The sequence below is a fragment of the Limanda limanda genome, chromosome 3 (genome assembly GCF_963576545.1).
Source record: "Limanda limanda chromosome 3, fLimLim1.1, whole genome shotgun sequence".
Classification (NCBI taxonomy): domain Eukaryota; kingdom Metazoa; phylum Chordata; class Actinopteri; order Pleuronectiformes; family Pleuronectidae; genus Limanda; species Limanda limanda.
This window is the reverse complement of record NC_083638.1, coordinates 20,569,090-20,594,846: the sequence shown is the minus strand read 5'-3', so window position 1 is coordinate 20,594,846 and position 25,757 is coordinate 20,569,090. Positions and strand designations below refer to the sequence as shown.

General features: G+C 44.4%; 1 protein-coding gene across 1 annotated transcript in view; it reads right to left on the bottom strand.

The window, feature by feature from the left end:
- Nucleotides 1-25,757, bottom strand: part of gse1b (Gse1 coiled-coil protein b) — a 173,272-nt gene that overhangs the window by 118,927 nt on the left and 28,588 nt on the right. Inside the window, exon 2 of the mRNA XM_061068828.1 lies at nt 2,775-2,922. The gene's annotated coding sequence lies outside the window, so the exon portion shown is untranslated. The remainder of the gene's footprint in view (nt 1-2,774; nt 2,923-25,757) is intronic.

The following is a 25,757-nucleotide window of genomic DNA, read 5'->3' as shown; positions in this document are numbered from 1 at the left end:
TGACACAACGATGCAGAAGCATATAGTCAAGTGCCCAAAGTTTCCTCAGGGCTCAAATCGGCCTATGACAAAACAAAATATTTATATTTATGTTTGTATATGACAAGGTAAGTACAGTTAGTATAAATTACCACAACATTTCCAGTTTATTCCCGTTAATTCCGGTATATTCCCATTTATTCCCGTTAATTCCCGTATATTTTTGGAATTTTGCAACCCTACTCCCTCCCTCCTTGGCCCTTCACCCCTGATAATGATGTATTGACTGTGTGGTTTCTGTGTGTGAAGCTTTCAGCGAAGGTGTTCATGGTTCAGCTCAAACGTCACATTCTCTCTTCATACCCCTGATTTCTGTCTGATAAGGCCTCACCATGGACCGCAGTGGGTTTAGACACTTCAGATAGGAACTGGTTGTTGCTTTTCTCCGTTTGTGAAGCTGCGTCATCTGATTTCATAAAAATTCTCTCTCTGTGACATACTCACATTCACAAATACCCACATCTAACCTATGGTGCAGTGTGAACGTGAAACCCGCTCTCTCTCTCTCTCTCTCTCTCCCTGCATCAAAAGAAAAACATTTCAAATAGAGTGATGACCATTTAACCATTAAATATTCACACATTTAAAGCCCATGCAGACAGGAGGTTGCAGTGGACAGCAGGACTGAAGCTGTCCCCCCGATCAGCCTCCACTCCAGCTGTGGAGTCGGGACCCGTTCGATGCTTTAAACCCAACAGTCTTCAGACCATGACTGATTGTGCACCTCTCTCTCCTCCGCCCTGTGTGAACACCGCGAGCGTGTCTCGTGTCACGCTCCCGGCCCGAGCGGGGGGGAAATAGGCCGTGTCATGTCAGTGTGAGCCGCGGCACAACGCATGATGGAGAGCACTTAAAGAACTCATGAAAACCCTGTTCTCCACCCACACCGGACCACCGGGAGGAACGCCCAGTCCTCTGCATGTACGCGAGTACGTCTGCGGGTGTGTGTGTGTGTGTGCGGTGGCCCCCTTTGTCATGACTGTTTAACCAAATGCCTTTGAGTGTGTTGTGGTCGGGCAAGTTTGTGTGTGTGTGTGTGTGTGTGTGGGGGGGGGGGGGGTGTTCAGTTGGAAAGAGAGCAGGAGATGAGTTTCTGTAAACGACAGGGGGGCCCTCACGGCTAAACAGAAATAGCCTCAGAGAAAAAACACAAAAAAGCCTGTGTGGTGGAGAACTGTGAGCAGGAGTGATGGAGAGAGAGAGAGAGAGAGAGAGAGAGAGAGAGAGAGAGAGAGAGAGAGAGAGAGAGAAGAAGTGCAAGAATTCGCAAGAAGGGTGAAGAAAAAACAAGTTTTGACAAAACTCCTTTGTTTATAAGTGTACATTTTGGGATGGAAAAGACAAAGGGGGAGGGAGTAGAGATGCCCAGTGAAAAGGCAGCGTAGCTACACTGATAAGAGCAGACAGCAGCACTTTCCACATAAACGCACTGAGCTCCAAAACCCAGTGTAGTGATGGCCACCCCCGGGGCTCACTCTGTCTCACAAACTCTCACACACAGACACACACACACACACAGACACACACACGTGACTGCCTCATCGTGACATCTTCTACCTCATCTCTCAGTCTCACTTTGTCACTACCATCCCATCTCGCCCCAGCATCCCAACAACCTGGCTCTTCACCTCTCCAGCTCCGACACCATGTGAAGGAGATGTGAGATGACTGCAGAAGCCACAGTTCACTGATCTGAGATGATGTCGGCAGTGGTAGAAAAAATGTACTGAAACTTCATATTAGCAAGAGAATATTGGGTAAGTTTGAAAGTATTTGTGTGTGACTTGTGCAGGTATTCTTGCTTTGCTGATAGTTAATCTCAAACATTTTTTTATAATACAACAAAATCAGAGTGAGGGCAAAAGATCAAATCCTCTGCACATTTGAAAAAACAAAATCCTTGTCACCTCCTTTCATCTATTGCACACGGTTTATAACACCAAGAGACTGAGATGGTGATGGGTGGTGTAGGTAGGTATATATAGATGAAATAAAATGGTGATGCAGGAGTGTGGTGAGTTACAATAGGAGGAGGTGTTAGAAGACATGACACAACAGGCCAGGAAAGAAGAACTAAAAAGGAATTTTGCCACACTTCTCTTGAGCCACCTCAACTCATTCAATCCAGGAGTGCGACTACTTGTATTGCCACACAGCAGGGCCAGGGGGCTCCTGCTCAGACCTGGAATCTGTCTCAGGTGATTCGATGTGAGTACAGGTAGAAAAATAGTGACGACCCATTTGAGATCTGATCAATCAGACCACATTCGGAGGTGGTGGCCGCATTATTTTCGCTGTGTGAACCCAAATGCATCCTGGGCCACATATTAAGGACCGCCTACTCAACTGACGTCCCCTGACTCTCTACTATTCTATTCCTGTCAGTGTTTAACATACATTAATGTACTTGTGGACACTACCATATTACCACTGCCCACGACTATTTAGATTTTAATTCAATTTTTAAATTGGTAAAATCTTACAATAACCTATACCTGTGTATGGCTCACTCTCTCCTCCCAACAAATATCTGGTCGCACAGAGTGACAAGACGAAGAAATGCAATATAAGCCACGATCAATATGTCGGATAACACTGCTGGTTGTTGAAGAATAGCGAAAGAGAAATTCTTTTAAATGAACCAAGCAGCATTATTCCACGAAAAGAGAAAAAGAGAAAGCAACAAAAATATGTGAAGAGCCAAACAAGCCAACATTGTGGAGAGCAGCACTCACTGGGATGTGGGCGGTCGGCGTGGTCGGGTTTCTCCTGCTCCGAGGTCACCGGGCGAGAGGGAGTGCGGTCGCCTGCAGGCTGCGAGGGGCCCGGACCCCCGTCCACCTCCTTACTGGTTCCAGCCGGACCCTCGGTCAGAGCACTGGCCTGAAAGATACATAAACACATGATTAACATCCATGATTAATCTTTGTTAAATTGGGGTATCCATTTGTAAAATAGAGACAGAGTTAATTATCCCCCACTGAATTAATGAGTGACGTCAATAAGAGTCTCTTCGATCAATTAGCAAACCCCTGACTTACAGATTCTGATTCTGCTTAAGTGTTACATAATAAAATGTTCCACCATTTCAACATTAATCAGACCTAAACAATAGAAATACATTTATATTGTAAATATAGTAATTAACTGCTGATCCAACTCAGTCATTGGTGAGGCTATTTTTAGCTGCCGTCACAGTGCTCAGATTTTTGCTATAAAAAGACAACAGCTAAAGGCGATGCAGCGCTGGGTGAAGAAGTGTCCCTTCCCTGAAGTGTCAGAGCCGCAAAGAAGACAGACACACCGACAGAATCAAAGAAGGAGAGGAACAGAGGGAGAGGGAGACTTTTCCTGACAGCCAAAGTCTGCTTGGATGTGCTCTATACTCTGCTCCCCTTCCACAGTAGAATAATAACGAAAAAAAAGAGGAAAGAGGGATAAGGCAGCTGGAGAGAAACAAGTTGACCATGAAAAGAAGAGGGAGAAGCAGAGGGTGGCTGTCAGTGAGGAGAGGGGGAGAGGAGAGGGGGAGAGTTTAAAAGAGGCTGTGATGGCTCCCTCCATTGACGAGTAGCAGAGAGACAGGCAGGGGAGGTGCAGCGCATCCTAAGACAAAAAGGCACCCTGGGCTTATGAAATATACATAGCTCTCAGCCGGAGACAGAGACACAGAGCGACAGAGCAGGAGGGCCCTGAAGACCGATGAGACGCCTAAACACACACTGCTAAAAATAAAACACACAGGCACATTTCTAATGACTTCTCATGAAGAGCCAGGGGGAGGTAGTTAGTTTTAGTGGAAGTGTGCGTGTGCATATGTGTGTGAGAGTGTGTGTTGTCTGCACGTAAGTGTTTCTGAGCATCAACGTGCATCCAGGCTTCCTCCTGCAGTTAGAGACTTCAGCGGGACAAAGGCAACTCTGACACAAAAACCAACAAGCGTTTTTGGCTGTTGGCCTGTATGTAAATCAACCTGCTTGTCAAGTCTTTTTTCCCCCCTTTCTTTAGTTAGAAGTTAGTTTCAACTGCCTGTTCCCAGACCTGCCCACCTGCCCCCTCTTCAGGCCCAGACAGCTGCCTCCACAACAACAGTCAATGAAAAAGCATTTAAACCCACCTCCTCACTTTACAAAGAAATCAGCCTTTGTTAAAGCTAACGATTCACCTCTCCCACACTCCCAGTATGTCTGTGTGTGTGTGTGTGTGTGTGTGTGTGTGTGTGTGTGTGTGTGTGTGTGTGTGTGTGTGTGTGTGTGTGTGTGTGTGTGTGTGTGAGAGCGTGTGTGTGAGCGTGTGTTTACTTGCAGTTATCTTTCTTTGTCAGGAGCATTTCAGCATAGATCGCAGAGAGTACATTTTGAGTAAGTGAGAGCATATTGGTCAGTCCTCACTATTTCAAAGGGCTGATAAATGTAGAGGTATGGTCAAAATTAGGTTTAGGTTAGGTGTGTGTGTGTGTGTGTGTGTGTGTGTGTGTGTGTGTGTGTGTGTGTGTGGTGTACAGGTTTTATTCATTTATGTTAGGGACCTCAAACTGTTTAAATAGTCACATTGTGGGGCGTGTCTTCCTTATAGGGCCAAAGAAAGAAAAGAGGGTAGAGAACAGGAACAGTTGTGTGACCATGATAATTAAGCTCTGTGTGACTGGTTGTGAAAATGAAAAATGGTAAGAGATATAGATGTAATTATGTGTATAATAATAATAATAATAATAATAATAATAATAATAATAATAATAATAATAATAATAACAATAATCATAATCATAATTATAATTATAACAACAACAACATCCACATCAGGAATGCAATATGCCACTCAGAAGAGCGTATGCCTTCACCAAGGCCCAACACATTCATAGATAACAGTCATCTAAATATGCTTCACTTGTTTATCTAGATCAATTAGACACTATGAAATTCCTATACCTGCACCCTGATCCTGATCAGCGCCAAAATTGAATGGGTTCTTCCCTGACAAATACCGCATCCTCCCACCAAGTTTCATGGTTGTCAGTTCAGTAATGTTTGTGTAATGCTGCTAAGTAACAGATGATGAAAACCTCACCTCCTAAGCAGGTGTTAAGAGTGTCCTCAGTAAGACAAGAGCACAAGACTGTCTGGTGTGTGTGTATTTGTGTAGCATACATCTTTTTCTCCTCATCAGACACATTGGGTGTGCCTCCGCAGACTGAATCCTGGACATATCATGTGTAAGTCAACAAAACGTGTGCAGGTAAATAGTCATGTCTGAGCCTGGAGATTACGTCCACTGCAGAGAACATACACAACCACAACTGTCCCTGTCTCTTACTCTCTTCAGCCTCCTCCCTGTCTAACTTTTGGAGTAAAGTGCACATTGTGAGGGGTCTTATAAGGACAGATAGAGAGAGAGGAAAAGAGAGTCAAGGGTCCTCTGACAGGTCACGATCATGAGCTTTCATTTAATTACAGAGATATTGTTGATTGTCTCATCCAACAAAACAGGTGGCAGAGAGTAACAGTTGGTGTATTGGTCTTAAGAAACAAACCTGAAGCCAAGATGTGCTGGTTCACATGAAGCAGTTGCTGCCATCATGGCTCTCAAATGACTCATTTTAGCTCATTTAATGGGAAGAGGTATATTTACTTAAACTATGTTATTGCTCAACAGAGTGGTGTGGGTGCAAACACTGGATTGTTCTTCAGCTAACGAGAATGAGAGTCTACAGCAGGGGTCAACGCGTCAATTGACTTGTCAGACTCTGTGAAGCTCAAAGTGGATTGCAAAGAATCAAGGGGGAAATACGAAACTTAAATAAACAGCAATAAAAATGAATTTAAACACCTCCTAGAATTTGCATTTCTATATAATGGCAGCAAATTTGCTTTTTTTTTACGGAACATAAAGCCTTAGATTTATTAATGGCAGCAGAGTTGCCAGTTGGCGGTCTGAGTGGTTGGTGGGCGTGCAGAGAGCCCAGCTGTAACAGCAGAGGCCGAGGTTCCACATCCACAGGCCTCGCTGTGGTCACATTAAAGCTGCAGCTCTTTGCTAAAGGTTAGGGAAAGATCATGGTTTCGGTTAAATCTACATTAACACCTTGTTTCCGAAGCCCTTGTGAACTTTCCTTTGTGTTAAACTAGACGACCCTCTTTCACCCACCTGCACCATGAGTGTATAAAGGTAACCATAAAAAAAACGTTAAAAATACGATGTGGTCACAACAAATGGGTGTCTTGTGTATTTTGTCAGAAACAAATAAGTTAATTCATACAAACCATATAAGGGACAGACATTTTGATGGAATCATGAGCACCACTTCTTTCTATGTCATGGCCTTTTTACAAACAAAAAGAATCAAAACAAAGTACAGGATCCTCCAGACTGCTCCGCACTGACTGTGTGTCTCTATCTCACTGTGCGTTTATGTGGTGACAAGATAATCTGACTAATTAGTTCCCAATAGGGAAAATTCAAGTGAACTCCACCTCAAGTCAAAACAACTCAGAAATCTTGATTCATCAGTTTTCAAACAATTACTGTTATTTTACAATCAGCTCTACACAGTAGCCTCTAATGTCGACTTTCGAATGTTACACTTCGTCTCTTGCAAACTGTATGTTTATCTCTCACAAGCACCTGAAACCACATTTTAATGAAGACGTTCTTACGTGAATATATTTAAAATTATGCATATGCCTGTGACGCCTGATCCTTTTTTCTCTGCATCTTCATTATTTTGTAAATATTGGAAAGAGATGTTAAGGTGTTGTTTAAAGCTCTTAACTCCTAAATACAACTCATTTTGTTTACAACATCCATGTTTTTTCCGTATTTTTCCGTATTCCGTATATCTCTTCAAAGCAAACAAACACACTAAAGTCAGAACAACGACTTCACAGTTCAGTAAATGAGAACGACTGAGGAGCACGTGAATGCACAAACAAGCACAGACTGATTTTACAGTCACAGCCATCAGCAACTGATGAGGTTTTACAGTTCACAGAGAAACAGAGTGAACATCTCCATTTTGCTTCTTTCTTTTCTTTTTGCTTGTGTCATCTGGTTTGATGTGAAGGTTTGCACTGCTCTCTTTCTAGTTCAGCTGCATGTCATGTGTTGCATATTCATTCATATTTAAATTTCTGCCTTCTAGGCTGATTTGGGGAGGCGGTGAGGGTCTTTCAGTTCATACTGTGCCTGAGATGATACATACTTGTGTTCAAATGAAGAAATCCTCAAACCTGAAGAACGAGCTAGCGACAGGTGTAACCGACCTTCGTTGTCATGGTTGCAATAACGTACAAACAGTTACGCTTACGGAACATTCACGATGTATTTAAGTATAAGCACAAACTCCTACTCTCCCTGATCACCAAGCTAGCCTAGCAACAATAGCACTTATTACCTCTGTAAAAGAGGGTATATTTTCACCCATAGATTTGTTTGCTTGTCAGCAGGATTACGTACAAACTACTATAAAGATTTTCACGAAAATGTATGGAGGAATGGGACACAGGCCAAGAAAGACCTCTTTAAATTTAGGTGTGGATCTGGAAAAAAATGCAGAGCCAGGATTTTTTTTCATTTTTCTTTAAAATTGCGAAATGGAACATTATTATTATTTCCCAGGGCATATTTTGTGGACCTAGATAGAAAAAGCTGACATATTTAGGGAACCGATATCTGTGAGTGTGTGGAATACAGTGCAGTTTGATTGCATTTTAGGGGACGGATGGGCTATTTTCTAATTTCATAGAATGACAAATATGAGAGGATACAGCTTTATTATTGCTTCATTTAATTCATGAACTGTGACTTTGCACATGGGAAATGTAAAATACAGAGTCAGGAGGTGAAATGAGAAAGATCTACAGAGGAAGTACTAATTGAGGTTAATTCCAAAGTTCAGCATTATCATCTCTTATCAGTGAGGGGGGAAGTTGGTAATGGATGATGTCGCAGGACATGGAGAGAGCCTGCCAGCCTAAATCACAAGACAGTGCAGAGAACTGTGTGCCCTCAAAGGATCACAAGACATCAGCAGCCCAGCACAGATCAGGATGGGAAGCCGTAGATAAGTAGAGGGTGGGAAGGGCCTGCAGGCCTGCACAGGGAGGAGAGTGAGTGCTGCTGTGTCTGTGCGAGTGTGTTAGAGAGAGGGACTTGTCAATCAAGACAGTCACAACCTCTCTAGTCATCTGCCTGTCTCCACCCACACCTCACCTGTCAGCATCTTAAAGTAGTGCTGACACACACATACACACACCCTGCTCGGGTTTCGTATCCTAGTGACACACAGTGAGGGATACACACACACACGTCACCCAGAAACGCACACATTCTCCAGTTATTACTCACTTTTCTGCCTCACACACACATATATACTCGTGACCTAGCCCGAGCTCTCTCCTCGCTCACCGCCATGCCAGTCGATACTTGAGCCCTGCACAACATCTGCGCACGCCTACCAGATTCATTAAGGAGGAGGACGGAGTCAGAAGCAAGAGGATACATCAATAAACAGAGGAGGTGGCCCCACATGTGTGTGTGCGCACGTGTCAACAGGGGGCAGGGCCATCCATAAACACCGCTGACAGACTCGACAGGAAATACACTTGAGGATGTCAATAAGTTAGTCGGCCGAGGTGAGGAGGGATCAATGGGAACACAGGATGATGTCAGCGGCTGCAGATGAGATCACCTGAAGCAACTATGGATCAACATATGAGGCAATTAGACATTTCACCTTATGTATTACGTCTTTGTTGAATAAAATTATATCCTCAAAATACTTCTATCTTAAACGGACTGATATATAGCTGCTCTTCTTATAGATAACTCAAAGCGCTTTACAACACAAGAGACATTCACACACACATTCAAACAACACAACTATATGCTGCACTTTGTCTCACCATTCTCACACTGCCACCACAGCTGTCGGGAGCAATTTGGAGTCCACTACCTTGCCCAAGGACACTTCGGCATGCAGACTTTGGGAACCAGGGATCGAACCGCCAACCCTCTGTTAAGTGGACGGCCTGCTCTTACTGCTCAACTGAGTATGGAATTTTAAAAGACATACAGTATATATTGCTCAGTTTCCTCCAGTGGTCCTCACTATGTTGGCAGAACGGGTGAATTCCCTATCGTGTTACCTCATTTCACGTTAGAGAGTTGCAACGTTATTCATATAAAATACTTTGATTTTAAGATCAACATTGTTGGGAATAAATACCTAGAGAAGCACACACTGATTCTCCCCTGAGATTCGGGGGGAAATTATGGAGATGACGCCAATTGCACCCACAGGTTGTGATGCCCTATATCATAGTGCCTCCTCTTGCCTATGGTTTTGAGCACAAGTTCCTCTGTGTGTGTGTCTAGTGACATTTCCTTAAACGTGGATGACATTTCCAGGGGATTTGAAGATTTGATCCGTGCTGTGATTGAAGAGCTGTGTGCTGGCCTCCTCACAACACTGAGGGAGAGGCTGCCTTCAGGGCCTCACTCCACAGCGTTCAGAGCAGCCCGTCATCACTCACCCGTACTGTGGTCAGGAGAAGACCTGCACTATGCATTGCCTGGAATGACATGTTCACTGCTTGTTTTGTTTTTTTTACTCAGTCTTGCTGTTTTCCCCTGAGCTGCGGGGGGTTTCTGCTTCTCAACTGAGGCAGAAAAGCTATCACCAAAAAATATGAGAGAAGAAAGTAGATGGAGATGGTGTGGGAGGTAGGGAGAAGGAGAGAAGGCAAGAAAGTGCGAGAGAGAAGGAGAGAGAGATCTGTTTCTCCTGCTACAGGCTGGTAAGTGGAGCGAACTGACACAGACTGACATCTCTCTTCCACGGAGACAGAGTTAAAAAGAGCCTCAATACTCTTTGTCCATTACTCTCTCTCTTCCTCTCTCTCCTTCCCTCTCCCTCTCTCTCTGATCACCCTGCGGCACCCATGTCTTGCTTTTTCTGCCTGGATGGAATCTGTAGCAGTCCTGTCCAAGCCCGGGGCTCGTATTACACCCCACCACCCTGCACCGGCCACACATTCACAATTAAACACCCACACACACACATACAGTAGCCATAAGCAGGCCCAGGGCCCACACACAGGTCAGGCTTGGGTCATTCAAGGGCAGGAGGACAGAAACAAGCCTTGCACCGAGGCTGATCTGAGGGCAGCTGTATAGACATAATAACACAACTGATGCCGTACGATGAATATAAACACACACACTCAGATGCTCAGGCATGCACCAGCTATGCTATCGGACATCTTTAATTTGTAATGGACTTTTAATATTTACTGTGAGAGAAAATTCCGTGTGTAACTTGAACACTGAACACACAAAATTCAAAATGTAAAATCTAATTAAATTTGTCTCACTTCGTTCAAGCTGCTTTCCACCAAAATGAAAACACTTGTAATCACATCACAGTTGACCATCATGCGTAGGCAAATAAAACAACACTGTAAGTCACTACGTTTACATGATGGCATAAACCCGATTTCGGCTGAAGCCCGGTTTCTCTATCCATGGGGGGTTAACTGCTCTATCTCAGGGTACATGGCACTGAGAAATCCGACTCTTGTACGAAAGCATTTCATACCCCGCTACGATAGGTGGCGCTGTTTTCATTACAGCTAGTGGTGATACAGCCATTTCCGCTTGACCTCGTCACCACTAGCAACCATAAACAACAACAGCCTTCAACTCAGCATGCGAGAAAGATGACGAACGGAGAGCAAGGTGAAGCTACGTCCCTCTACATGATGTTGTGCATGTTTACTCTAGGAGTACTGCGAATGCGAACGGCGCATTTGATTAGAATGGTAATGGTGAGTGCCGGCCGGCACCGGGCAGCGACATTTAATCTACGTGTCGACTTCCGGGTCACGGCGAGGGAGGGAGGGAGGAGGGAGGGGGGGCAGGATCTCAAGCATGCGCAAAGACGTCTTCTCCAGTTGTTGTCTAGCTTCCAGAGTTACATGCGCGCGTTGTCCGATATACAGCCAAATCCGATCTACTTATCTGGGGGTGGTTATCCGACTTCAGTCGGACACAAGAAATCTAGATTTGTGGAGTTACATGACATGGATCTTCGATTGAAACCCGACAACGCCAGAAATCGAGTTTCAATCGGACACATGTAACCGCAGTGACTAAGCATGACCCTGGACCTTGGAGCAAACAACAATTTACTTCAGTGCTTGGCTGGATCCAGGGTTGGGGCCAGGGGGGGGAGGGCCTTAAATGTGCACCTTCAGGAACTGTGAATGAATGTTGGATATATAATTGGCCCCTCTGTGTAAACTGTAGCCCTCACCGATTTACAAAATTCCTTGATCTTCCACTGCCTCAGTGGCTCGTGCAAAGATAAACCTCAGCAAACATTACAATTGCTAATAAGCTTCAGTCTGAATCAGCAACATGAATTATCATTTCAAACACACCTGCATGATGCGCACATAACCCCCCCCCCCAGCTGCACAGGACACAGGTGGTCAGTGGATCAGCCAGATTTGATGCTGGTCCAACCTCAGTGCTCGGAATCATCCTGTCCTTCAAATGCCAGTGATGTTACAGCTCTAAAACATGTGCATCCTGCTGGAGAACAAAGCTCAAAGGACGGGAAGCGCCCCAGGATGTATCACAGTAAACATTATGGCACTCGAGTCTGTTTGTCCCTTGGAACCGGATGCATGGGTACAAGTGCCTCGATAACTATGCAATACATTATTGGTCCCTTTAGGATACTTTTTCATCCCCCACTTCAATGCATGTCATCGAACAAAGTGCAGGAGCAGGGACTTGCATGTTTATTACGAAACCTTCCTCTGCCTATATAATATATGCATGAATATGAGTAGAGTCTTTTACTTCTGTTTCTCTTATCCTTTTAAGGTCATCTTCAGAATACAGATTCAATGTTATCAGACTTTCAGAGTGGTTTGAATTAGAAAAAGATGTGCACTTGCTCAATAAAGAACATTCAATGCTAAATTTTGGTCAAAAACCTTTTCATAGAGAACATTCAGGCGGGCTGGAGAATTTTAGTGAAGAGTTGTTTGAATTCAGACTCTTGTCTCAAACCAAAGGGAGAAGTAGCTCAGTGCATGTAAATAAATGAAGAAAACCGTGCCTCCATGACACTATGGTGTGTGCTTGGGCTGTGACTCCAAATACACAAATGCACTCCATCTTACTTAGTCACAATGCTTTTTCACAAAAAGAGAGCGAGTGCAGACAGGTAGTCGCATTTATCAACACACACAAATACAAATATAGAGAGAGAGAGAGAGAGAGAGAGAGAGAGAGAGAGAGAGAGAGAGAGAGAGAGAGAGAGAGAGAGAGAGAGAGAGAGAGAGAGATGGTGACTGCAGGGCTGCGTCTTTCTCCCAGGTCTGTTGGGAACTCAAACAGGAAGAGGGTAAGTGCTATCGATTGACTTCTTCCTGCTTGGCCGGGTTGTCAGAGGAAAAACAAGCTGACCGTCTGACCGTCTGCGTCTCACACAAGCCCACAACAACACACTCATCAAACACGCACACACATACACACACTCACAGTGATTGTCTTACAGGTCCAAATGAAGGTCCAATATCAAGTCCATTCTTGTGTGTGAGTAAAAGAGGATAGAAGCCAAACCCCCTAACCATAAAATATTTCTATATTAGGCATGTAGAGATCATTAAGTAAGTCATGGAAATCCACAGTGTGACTGTTTGAGTGCTGTGTTTACAGGTGCTTATGACTAACAAGCATGTGTTTAGCAAGGAAGTTTACTATGTAGACACATGGGTTGATGTAAAAATCCTCCTCTGGGCAGCACAGTGACATTAGGAAGAGAAATCTCTGCTGCAGTCGTCTCTTTTGGATGGCATTTAGAAGTAAGGCAGAGGAGAGATGGAACGATGGAAGGAGGAAGGATGAGTGGAGATAAACAAGACTGGAGGAGACAGAGAGGCTGCTCATTATGGTTTAACAAATCAAAAGGAAGGGAAGAACAAAGACAGTGGCACAGGGTGGGTGAACATGTGGTAGTGACATTAAATCTCCTATCCATGCCGTGATTGGGCTATTTGCTGGAATCTCTATCACTAGTGATAGAGGGATAGATAGGAAGTAGTGAAAAAGTAGAATCTAAAGTAGACAGGTGCACACGTGACCTTTCAAACTCAAAACAAGACATGAGATGTGTCTTCTAGATGAACACGGAAAATGATCAATGAAATATTAGATATTTAAAGGTACAATCCTGAAACAGAGAAATAAACATAAAACATAACATTGTCAGTATTGTTAATATTATTTTACTGAGTGTTTTGCCAGCCAAAGTTTACAGTTGTTGTAAAACTCACTGGGATTCAGTTTTATTGACATGATTTAGCACATCACATCGAAGGTGCAGTGTAAATACCAAAACCTCCAATATTAGCCATTATGCCTTTTTTTTTATGTATGGACAGACTTTATTGCTCCGTTTAATGGTAAATGAGAAAGGATGGTGTCAGCCAAACAAACACTGCTGCACTCGTATATCTGTGGTCAGGGCCCAGGAAAAAATATATACAGTAGGTAATATATACAGCAGAGCACAGCAAAACAACTCTATTCTCCAGAGGGAGAAGAAAGTGGGGAGACAGCGAGAACAAGATAGAGAGATACAGAGATAGAGGGATAGAGAGATAGAGAGAGAAACACAAAGGGCTGTTTTCTGCTGGGTGGGTAAAGTGTGTCCAGGGGGCAGCTGAGTGAGCACACACAACACAAAGCCTGTCATTAGTCCCTGCTTTCTGCAGACACAACACATGGTGTGTGTGTGTGTGTGTGTGTGTGTGTGTGTGTGTGTGTGTGTGTGTGTGTGTGTGTGTGTGTGTGTGTGTGTATGTGTGTGTGTGTGACACAGAGAGGATGACGTTGCGTGCATGTTCCCCTTTGGGTGTGTGTAGAGGTTATGCATGTGAGGAGTTTCAGACATTGACAAAAGGATGTGTTGTTGTGCTCGTCTCCTGTGATGTACAGCTCCTTCAGGATCACAGTCCCGTGCAGTCAATACTTTTCTGCCTGCTTGTGTGTACGTGTGTGTGTGTGTACTTGTGTGTACGTGTGTGTGTGTGTGTACTTGTACAGCTATCTTGGTGAGGACCAGTTTGAGTCGACAAACAACGGAGTGAGGACATTTTGCGAAAGTGAGGACATTTTGGCCAGTCCTCACTTTGTCACCCCCCTTTAATGGACTGTTTTGGGGTTAGGACTTGGTTTTAGGGTTACGGTCAGAATAAGGTTTAGGTAAGGTTAAGGGTTAAGCATTTAGTTTGGGGGGTTAGGGTAAGGGGCTAGGGAATGTATTATGCCAATGAGTGTCCTCACTAAGATAGCTGTAAAAACATGTGTGTGTGTGTGTGTGTGTGTGTGTGTGTGTGTGTGTCTGTGTGTGTGTGTGTGTGTGTGTGTCTGTGTGTGAGAGAGAGACTAGTTGCAATGTATAGACCTTGTCCTCCTCCTCTTACCATCCCACTCTCGTCCTCCCCGCCCCTCTCTCCATCCTCCTCCATGTATCCTCTGACACCGCCACACACACACACACACACACACACACACCGCCTCCTGTCTACCAGCTGCCACTTTGCAGCCATTCATCAGAGCTATGATTAGTGAGTGGAGGAATGTCATGTCACTACAGCCGACTCCTCACCTCAGCCCTGACCTTTCACCTCAGGTCGACCCCGGATGACCCTCAGGCTGCAACAGCTGCTTTTACACTGTGCCAACACACTCCATTAGATCTGACACCTGCTTCTACACTCATTGAACTTCTGTGACACAGACACACACACACACACACACACACACACACACACACACACACACACACAGACACACACACACACACACGTAAAAGATGGCAGCAGAAGGAGGATTCAGAACGGTTACTTATGCACCAGCACACACACATGCACACAAAACAATGGCCTTTACACATGCTAATGCAGTAAGGCGGCCCTTTTATGAGATTACACAGTCATTACAGGGAGAGGGGTCATGAGGGGCACCTGTAGCTGAGCGGCTCCACAGTCTATCAGGAGCCTGAGTGTGTGTGTGTGTGTGTGTGTGTGTGAGATGTGAGTGTGTGTGTGTCTGAGTGAAACAGGAAGAGGATAATAGAGCGATAATAGAGCGGTATACTGTACGCACTGTAAAAACTGAAGTATGAGTAAAGCTAAATGACTTTTGCAAAGCCAATACTAGCGTCACCAGTGGGCAATGTGCATATGCTGTGTGTGCAAGAAGATATTCTTTGTATGAGAGTGTCTCTTTGTGTGTGTGTGTGTGTGTGTGTGTGTGTGTGTGTGAGTGTGTGTGTGTGCCTGTGTGTGGGCCCCAGGCCGAAAATGACAGCTCAGTGCTAGCCATCTGCTGGCAGTCACACCAGGAGAAAGCAACCGCAGCCAAACAATGGAGAGCAATGACAGGCCAGGATTTGTGGGGAGTTTTGTATGTGTGTTTCTTTGTGTGTGTGTGTGTGTGTGTGTGTGTGTGTGCGTGCGTGCGTGCGTCTGTATTTTTGGTGTGGTGTGGGTTTTTTCCCTTCAAAGATCCAAATGAGCCCTTCTCTATGAGCATGTGCGGAGGGGCGTGGCTGTTGTTGATAGGCTGTCTCTGTTACCAGGCGATAGATTAACAAGCCCAAATGGCCATCTGAGGAGGATAGATAGCATGGGCGAGTGTGGTCTCGTTATTTTTTTCTTTCTGTGTCACCTGCTGTCTGTCCACCCCTTCTCTCTTTCATCTTCTCTCTTTGTCTGCCTCTCCCTCTCTTTGTAAGACGGAGCTTGATTTGAATATACGTTCAAAAGCTAGGTGAATGTGCACTCCTGAACTTGGGTTTGCACATAAAGTGTATCCCTCGTTCCAACAGGCAGTTTGTCCCCATTCCTCTCCTATATCTGCAGGTAGAGCGCCATCATGGATGCAGACAGATGGTCGGATGTTCAGAGGATGCTGGCTGACTGGATGTGCCACACCAGCCTGACACCAGCAAGCACCATCCAGCTGGGTAGAGGCCTACAGTGCCTCCTAGAAAGAGCATGCCAGGTGGCCGAGCAACGGACTGGTGGTCTCCTGCAGCCTCGACACACAGCCCTCTGGTCTCTCTGCTGTTTTAAAACTAAACACAACACAAGGCTGTTTCCAACAAAGAAATACAAAAAAAGAAGTCAAGACCGCAATTGAGAAGCACAGGAACTAAAAAGGAAATGGCCAAGCATGGACAGGAGGCAAATGGCTGAATATGAAAAGAATCCTTCGCCCAGCACTCCATTTAAAGAAAAGTGTGCCCATGTGCCTTTGTTGTGTGTGTTTGTGTGTGTGTGTGTGTGTGTGTGTGTGTTGCTTTGGCCATCCATGGCCTTGTGCTGCCTTTGCATGGCAGCGCTTCAAAGGCAGTCTTCACCAAGTTTCTGCTCTCCCACCCCCTGCTGCAGTGAGTTTGTGTGTCTGTGTGTGCCTCCTGTGGCTGGGGGCTATGGCTGATCACCACCACAGCAGCGAGGTTAGGAATGGCATGCCCACTGGCACACTAACAGGGCACACCTATTTACACAGGCTCAGACTGAATGGCAAGCATTGTCTGGTGAGAATGCAACACTTAAGCTCCTGATTAAGGCAGAACAAAGCCCTGAGGGGGCAAGAGTAATGAATGCATGGAGCGAGAGGAGGGAGGGAGGGCGGAGGAGATGAAGGGAGGCAGAGAGGGGAGGCTCTGTAAAAGGGGGAATTCTGATCCACTGTTGCTGTGGGAAGGTGAGACGGGAGGGGAACAGTTGGAGAGGAGAGGAAGGGGAGGAAGTGAAACAGGTGAGAGGGCAAGAATTGGCAACGGTGTAAAGGACTAAAAAAGGGGGCAGGTGGAGAAGTGAGAAAAAGAAGCGGTGAGAGGTGAGCGGCAGGTAAAGAGGGAAAAAGGGAGGGAAGAGAAAGCAACGAAAGGGAGGGTTAGAGAGATAAAAATACAAGAGAGGGAGGGCCAAGCAGAGAGGTAAGGAGGGAGAGGAGGGAGCTGCTGTCGAGGTTTCCGCACTGATGAGGAAGAAGTGATGATTACAGCGATGAGGTAAATAGACAGATAGCACCCTCTAATGGTAGGTGTGCAGTAGCCACGTGTCCTCCATCCTGCCCCCTCTTGTTCAGGCAGTTAACAGCAGGCAAGAGGAAGAGGCCAAGCACCGACAAACATTCAAATCCCTTTAAATTTAAATGAACTCATTCGGGTTCTGTTATGAAGCTCTGGTAACAAGTGAAGCATGTTCCCCACGTGGGACCAAAACAACTGTGACACTGTACGTATAACATCAGTGGACAGCTTCCTCTCTTGATGTTGACAGGGCCACATAAGGTTCAGCATGGGTATATGTGTGTGTGCGTGCGTATGTGTGCGTGTGGGTGTATGTGTGTGTCTGTGTGTGTTTGTGTGAATGATGTGCGTACACTTAGTGGCACCTCCCCGATTGTGTGGGTATCCTAGCAACAAGACAGACGTGCTAGCTGTGCGGTGAGCAGCTGGCAGAACGGGACATAGAGGCCATGATGGATTTATCACAATGTGTGTGTGCGTGTGTGTGTGTGTGTGTGTGTGTGTGTGTGTGTGTGTGTGTGTGTGTGTGTGTGTGTGTGTGTGTGTGTGTCAACAGCTGTGAGAGATTTAGGTGTGTTTGAGCACATGCTATGCATCCATGCATGTTTAATGCTTAAACACTCATCACCGTGTCAAGGCTCCAATTGCACAGATAACAACCAAGATACAGCCACTGACATGACATGATTACAGTTTCCACATAAAATGCATTCCTATAATGATCACAGTAAAATCTTTTGTAATTGTGTAGCAGTTCTATTGGTCTGGAGCCTATTTAAAGAGAAACACCATATTTGTGCATTAGTATAAATAGACGATTGACAGGCTGAGTCTACTGCTGCATTCTTTCTTTTAATCAGGCTATTTCCATATCAATATGCTATTTTTTACAGTGCCAACGAGTGTACAAGTATTGAGTGGACAAGGCCTTCTCCTCAGTGCTGCACTCTTCTGTGGAACATTTAAGGACAAGTGGGTGCCAGCTCAAAAGGAGCTTCCTGGCTCCTGTTGAAACGATTATGCTTTTCATTTTGAGAGTTTGAACCATTGTAACCAATCAGCCAACCAAGCAGTCAATTATTTAATATGGTTTGGAACAGAATAAAAATCCCTGGCCTATTAAAACTTTACATCCAATAGACCTAGTTATAAATACACAAATAGACAGCGCTGCAGCAGAGAGACCGCAGTGATTTGAGCATCTATACTGAATATATAAAACAATGCCCTTCTAAACAATACTGGTTAATGTAATCACCAAAAGGCAAACCAAATCATATTATTATTATATTAAAAAATAAAAATGAAACAAGGAATGGTGATTCAGTTGTTTGTTCATCAGAAAGTACCTTTTGTTTCAGAAAGTACAGACTTTCATAAAACTGCCTTTCTAATGGATCTATGCCAATTTCACTCTAAATCTGTTGAGAGGTCCTGGGTGATAAAATATCGTTTGTGAAACTAGAATGGCACTAGGCTTCAACTGTGACGCGCTTAATGAAATCAGTTCCCTAAAATTGGCTAATTCTTCTCATTAAGATTCAGAAATTGAAAATATTGAAAAACACAACGTTACAGAAAGTGAAAGAAAATCCTGAATCTGCCCTAAATTGAATGGATTCTTCCCTGACCCACACAACATCCTTCCACCAAGTTTTGTTGAAAACCATCCAGTACTTTTCTCATAATCCTGATATCTAACAAACAGAAAAGTCCCAACAGTCCGCTAATGACACCACATTTAAATGACAGGATCTGGATTTTGTTTTTGATCTCCACCAAGCTGCACACACTCGTAAATATCAGTCCCCTAAAAATTCCTGTCCTGTCCAACCTCTCCGCAGAATTAAATGGAAATCGTAAGTGGCTTTTGTATAATCCTGCTAACAAACAAAAAAATGCAAACAAAATCATAACCTCCTTGGTGGAAGTTAAAGTCATGTGACTTGCGTCCGTGGGTTTGAGGACGACAAAAATTCAAATGAAAAAAATCCGAGGTCTAAAAAACCCACTCTGCTTGAAGTCAGTGGTTTCAATGCTACATTAGCCACAGCTAGCATAATCTCCAACCAAACTGCTGGAGGTCAAGTTGCATTTGGGGTTAGGGGGTCATTCACACCTTTTCATTTTAGAAACCAAATGACAAAATGCGGTATCCAGTTGCAACTCAGTGGTTGATCAGAACATTCATGTTTTCCTCAATCTCATCACGGGTAGACTCATCAGCCATATAGAACAATCCATGCTTTAATCTTCCTCCATCTAAAGACACAAGCAGACATCGGTTGGAATGCCAGATTGCACCAGCGACTATGGAAGTTCTCCATGGTGAGAAGGGGCTGGCTTCCAAACCCCAGGCCAGGCGGAGGGCCCTGGCCTGGGCAGAACTCTGTCTCCATAGGCCTCACCGCCTGCCAGCTTCTGCTCCACGAAGGAACATCATGCTACAGATAATCACCAATTCCAAACCGCTTCTGCAGAGCAGTGCCAAGCCACAATAAGAAGATAACACATTTCACTAACACTGCTGCAATCATCCGGCCTCATACCATATGTCCTCGTGTGCTTTTCTGTCTCCGTCTTTAGATGCTTAGCAGCGGAGCAAAAGAGCCAGTGGAGACGACTCCGAAAAACTAGACGACACAGCATTACCTATCCACAGATTTAAACTTTCACTCATCATCTCCAGTTTCCCATTACAGAAACAGACAACTGTTAGTTGTGAATGGAAGTGTTCTGTTGTGTGTGAACATGTGTGTGGATCTATGAAATTAAAGTCATGATTAAGAATGTCACATATCCGTGTTGTTATCACTAAGAGCAAGGTAGACATATAAAAATAAGAGAGAAAAGAGACTCCCTATTTGACTCCCTCAGCCACGCCCCCCCTCTTACACCATCCTTACCCCTCCTTCCTCTCTGTTTCTCTCCAGGCTGTCTTGGGAGGTATGATGTCTTTTTAAAAGGCGCCGGCTTCATGTGTTTTTATGTCTGCTCATAAAAAAGCGGCTTCCTTTAAAGGCTTGGCCTGCTAGTGACTTGCACTACTGCTGTCAGAGGATGACAAGCGGCACTGGGAATGACAACAGAGAGGGGGACTGAGAGAGAGAAGCAGGGAAAAGACACCGAAAGGGACGGAAAAGAAAGAAAGAAAGTCCTCTCGTGCAGGAGTTTAAATCTTTATGTCGTGTGACAAAGAGCAGTGCCTAGTTGGGGCCACATGCAACATTTTATGTCTCAGAGTCGTTCGCAGTTTAACTAAAGAATGATTTACCCTCTAAATTTCTCAAGTGATTCCTTTAAACCTTAAAAAAGCCAAGCTTATGCAAAAGTTTAAAAAGAATTATGCAACGTGCAGTAGAACTTTTCTTTCCTACCACATTAATCATCTCACAGAACCCCCCCAGATTTATCTTGGGGCCCTCGGTCGGGAACCGCTGCTTTAGAGCCACACTCGCTTTGCTAAGGGACGTCTTGACATCTTAGGATGTTGAAATAATGGTTCACAGAGAATTTCTCATCCACACTCTTTTATCCAGCTATGAAAATTCAAACCATCAACCCACGTCTCTTAACATATTGTAGGAACAGTCGGAAGATATCAAAAACAGTGACAGACCTAGAACAAATTGGGCAAAAGTAAATCTTGATCAACTTTTGCCACAATGCAATCCACGTCAAAGTTAAAATCCCAGATCTGTTCTTCAGACTCTTTCTTTCTGAACCGTAGTTCATGTCTCAGCTGGAACATGAAGCAACACACCCCCACCAGTCTGTTGTGATATTTAAATTCAGTGCGGTTTTCAGACTTGACGCTCACTGAAGATACACTGAGGCACTTACATATTTTAGACAGATGGCAGGAACATATTTAGCTAAAACACAGTGTGGAGTGTCTTAAAACTATCTCTGATCTATATAGGATCTCCTAACCACCCGGTGTTGAGCTCTCTTTGTCAGTCTCTATTCAAGAATAGTGGCTTTGAGCATTTTCCTCAAGATGGTTGTGTGGTTGGAGAAGAGTCTGCACACAAACGCACAATAATGCGCACACAGCTGACTCGCATGCAGACCCCAAGAGGCAGAGCTCGACCTGACCATTAAATGCCCCACCGCACAATCACACACACAAACACACAATCTCTACAAGATTTCATACATCACTCCCCTACCTCCATCTCCACTCCTCTTACCCCCACTCTCTCTCTCTCTCTCTCTCTCTCTCCCTCTCGCTCCCTCTCTCTCTCTCTTGCTCCCTCTGCTTTTACTCCCCACCGCTCCTCCTCCTCCTCAATTGTAGCCCACCTAGTAGTGATCCCATCTGGATCTGTGTGTGTGTCATGTATTTTAAGGCCACATTAATATCTACCCAGCACAGCCCCCCGTGACCACGTTAAGGGACCATATCTTTTGATCACACCTTTCTACCTGCTCTCCAGCTCCTTCTCTCCGTCTTCCCTGCATCCATCTCACATTTCTTCTCGTTCCAATCCTTGTGAGAGTGTGTCCACGGGCTTAACAAGATCGATCACTCCTAACTCCTTGTACTCCCTGCTAAATCAATGGCTCTTTGTCTCGTTAAGCACTGGATGGAACTCTCATTCTTCTCCTTCTGTGTGTGTGTGTGTGTGTGTGTGTGTGTGTTGGAGAGTGACAAAGAGCGGCAATGGGAAAGGGAGAGAGAGAGAGGTGTAATGTTGCAGGCAAATCTCACTATACTCTCCATACTTCCAGGGGGGCAGGAAGGCAAAGAGAGAGGACGTGCTGCACACAAAATATAAAGGGCACTTATGAGGATGGGTCAGTGCAAGAGAGAGACGTAGATGTGACAAAGAAAGAGAGACTGTGCGTGTGTGTGTCTCCGCATGTGCAAGACTGTATGTGCAGTGTTGAGAGAAGAGAGCCAAACCTCACCGCTGACTTGGCCAGGGCCTCTGGAGCCAGAGAGAAAGCCCTGCTAACCACAAACTGTGTGTGTCTCTCTCTCTCTCTCACAGACACACACAGACACACACACACACCCTTGCTGACAGCGTCTCACTGTGTAAATACGTCATTTCAAAACACACAGGCCAGGAAAGCAAGGGAAGTAGCTTGTGAAAGACGGCAGAGGCTGCATGGGACCAAGTGATCAGAGAACAACGGAGCAATTCACTCTCGTCCCGGGCAAAGAAGAGAAACACTCTCTCTCCATTTGTGTTACCCACTCTCATCCTCTGCCCCCGCCTCTCCACTGTACTTAAATCCCCAGTTGCTGTAGCTCATTATATTCCCCAAATGCACCAGAGGAGATGGTTGCATCGCTGCACTTAAATTCAATAGCAGGACTGCAGAGCCATGAAAATGAAAAGGGAAAGGGGCTCTTCATACAGCGGCAGTAGATTGTTAAAAAAAAAAAAAAAAAGGCCCAGGAGTGCTCATCTGCGGCACGGCTGCTCTCGGCCCATTTATATTTCACAGTGACACTACATTAGCTGCCCCTGGATGAGCACACAGTCTGCAAAGCGCTGCTCCCTCACCCTGTGCACAGATCTGAGGCAAACACAATGTGAGAATTTGGCTGTTGGAGATCACAACACTGAGAAGAGAGGATGTATGAAGAGTGACATCCGAACCAACCAGTACGAGACTTTTCACGGGGCAGGCAATGAAACGCACAGGTACAGAAAAGAAGCAGATGGAGTAAAAGGTGGAATGGAAAAAGATGAAAAAATTGAAAAGAAAAGAAAAGTGAAGAATAGCAGCTGGTGTTAAGGTGTCTCACCTCAAATTGGTCAGACTGTGTCCTCAGAGCAATCCTGTCTGAACGCACACACACATCCACACACACCTAGACATAATCAAACACACACACACCTCTGTCTGTGTCAACAGAAGCTTGTGGGCAGGTTTGAGAAGAGTGGTGCTAAAGGTGGGTGTGTGCACACTTTCTTTGGCATGTTTGTAACCGTTTTGTTTTTTTAGCAGTGTGTGTGTGTGTGCGTGTGTGTGTGTGTGTGTGTGTGTGTGTGTGTGTGTGTGTGTGTGTGTGTGTGTGTGAGTGTGTGTGTGTGTCTGTGAGTGTGTGTAAGAGAGCGTGTTAGTAGGCAGAGACAAAAGGAGCATATGGCAGCAGCAGCCAAGGCTGTAAATTAAAGATAGAGGAAGATTAGATAATGAATGTGTGCTCTGAGACACAGAGACAGCACTGAGCCAGAGGCGGAGCAGATCACTGGGAGACCAGAAACAGGGGTAGGGAGGGTAGAGCGTGTGTGTGTGTGTGTGTGTAGCTAACCACATATTAAACACATGGAAAAAAACAAATTAGGTAACTAACTGACATTAAAGCCTTTAAAACACACTACAGAAATGAGGGAAATGAGAAACAACAGAGGGAGGAGAAATACATAAAAGCCTGTTATGACAGTGACACAGGTCAACAAGCATGGAGGCATCGGGAAGAAGACCACCCCGACCCCCCCAGGCTGCTAAAGAGAAACGGACCCCTCGGCTCCAAACTACCCAGCTGCTGCTGAGCTGAGCCAGAGCTGCATCTCTGTCAATGGGATTACTGAAGCTTTCCTCAAATACACAGTCCAATACATGCTCACACATAAAAACACACTGCCACACCCATATGGGCATACACACACGGAGCACATCAACACAACACAATTATGGCTGCTACGGGAAAACTGATATGATATGAAAAATGTGTAGAAAAGTAGGATAAACAACCACAGGGGAAACGTGTGTGTTGTTGTGTGTGTGTTGGTATTCTTTCGTGCATACTTGTACTTCTATCTTTGTTAGAAAGTGAGTGTTTAAGATGTTAAAGAACAAGGACACGTGAACAGGACGACCTGGGATCAAACCCGCCTGCCCTGCGATTAATGAACGACCGTAGTTGCTTTACTTTACGCTTCTATTTCACTACATATCATATATCTACATGTTGCATATAAAATGTACGATGATTGTATAAAATAATGCGCATTGTTGTATATTAAACTAACCAAAAGTAACTAAAACTATGTTGCTCCACATGAATGAATCAATAGCATTTAAGCAATAGTAAAAACATATATTGGTATGATACTGCTCCACGTTTATTCTTTTATTTTGGTAACATTAACAATGATAGACTAATATTTGGAATGAAATATTTTTATAGTGTGATATCTGTAGTTAAATCAAGGGTTTGAATAGTGATGATATTTCACTATTTAATGCAAAATGAAGGTTTTTAATTCTCTGTTACAATCGCAGGCTGCACTAACATGAAGCAGTTAAAGCCTGGGTTCAAAAATACATGTTATATAGGATCCATATCTACGGCCAATGTCTGCAGAGGTTGAACCAATAATTTGAACCAAGTTTTCCACCTAATGCACATTATATACATAAGGCGTCTCTCACAGATTCTAATGAAAACTTTGTCAATTTAACCAAGGATGATTATGGCACTGAGTTGATAACATCATTATAATCTCCAAATGCTGTGATAGCATCAGATCTCGGGTCTTAATGTACCTGTGAGCTCTTCTTAACATTAGCATTGAATGTCTGATGCGAGATTAGAGAAAAAATCTGCACCAAACCACAACACAGCCGTCAACTGAGTTTATACAAGCTTACACACTTCCTACATAACTTGCACATCCACACACTGCATTAAGGCCTCTGTCTGAGAGTGGTGGAGATGGGGGTAGAGATATAGGGAGAGTAGGGTTTAGGGTAATATGTCACTGTCTCATTACTGGGCCACATAGAGCAGGGAGGGAGGGTTATGGAGGCGGAGATAATGCAATAATATAAGAACCTGGAGAACAAGGAGAGCGGGAGGGAAGGTCCAGGTTATCCTAATTCAATAATGGGGAAAGCATTTGGTAGCAGATGAAACTGATGTGTACCCGACGTGAGATCCAGAGTTACTGAAGAGAGGAAGAGCGAGCTTCAATCAGGACCCGAGGCAGACATTTAGGAGCGTGTGAGCGTGTTATTCCCCATTTTCAATTCAATTTCTTTTTGCTATAATTATTTTGTAATACATTCCATTATTTTGTCCATGTGTAGTCTTTACCCTGGGACACTGCACACATCAAAAGGGGCAGAGAAAACCAATTTCAGAGAATATTTAGTTACATATGGAGGCTTTTTATTGATTATTGTTTATTCATACTTCATTTGTTATTATATATCGTGATGTTGGGGGGAAACAAATCCCTGTTGTCGTGTATCTGTTGATGCAAGGTAAGTTTTGAATCTCTGCAAATGTTCAAGCTGAAATGCCGCTGTCGGCACTTTATCTGAAATTATCATTGTGACACATAAAGGTCAAATGTACTGTGTTTAAACTTCAGGCAGAAAACATGTCTCCTTTCCTCTACATGTCTCTTTCTCTGCTCATCATTGTCCATTCACTCTTACAGCAACTAGCTACACATTTGCATGGAGGAATTTTATGCTTAGCTTGAAGAGCCCTGACATCAAGGTGAAAACTACAAACTTATCTGCGTATAATTATATGTCTCTAATAAATGCATTCCTATGTGTGTGTGTGTGAGGGGGCATGTGCAAATGTTAATGCAATAACCATAGTGAAAGAATGTGTCCG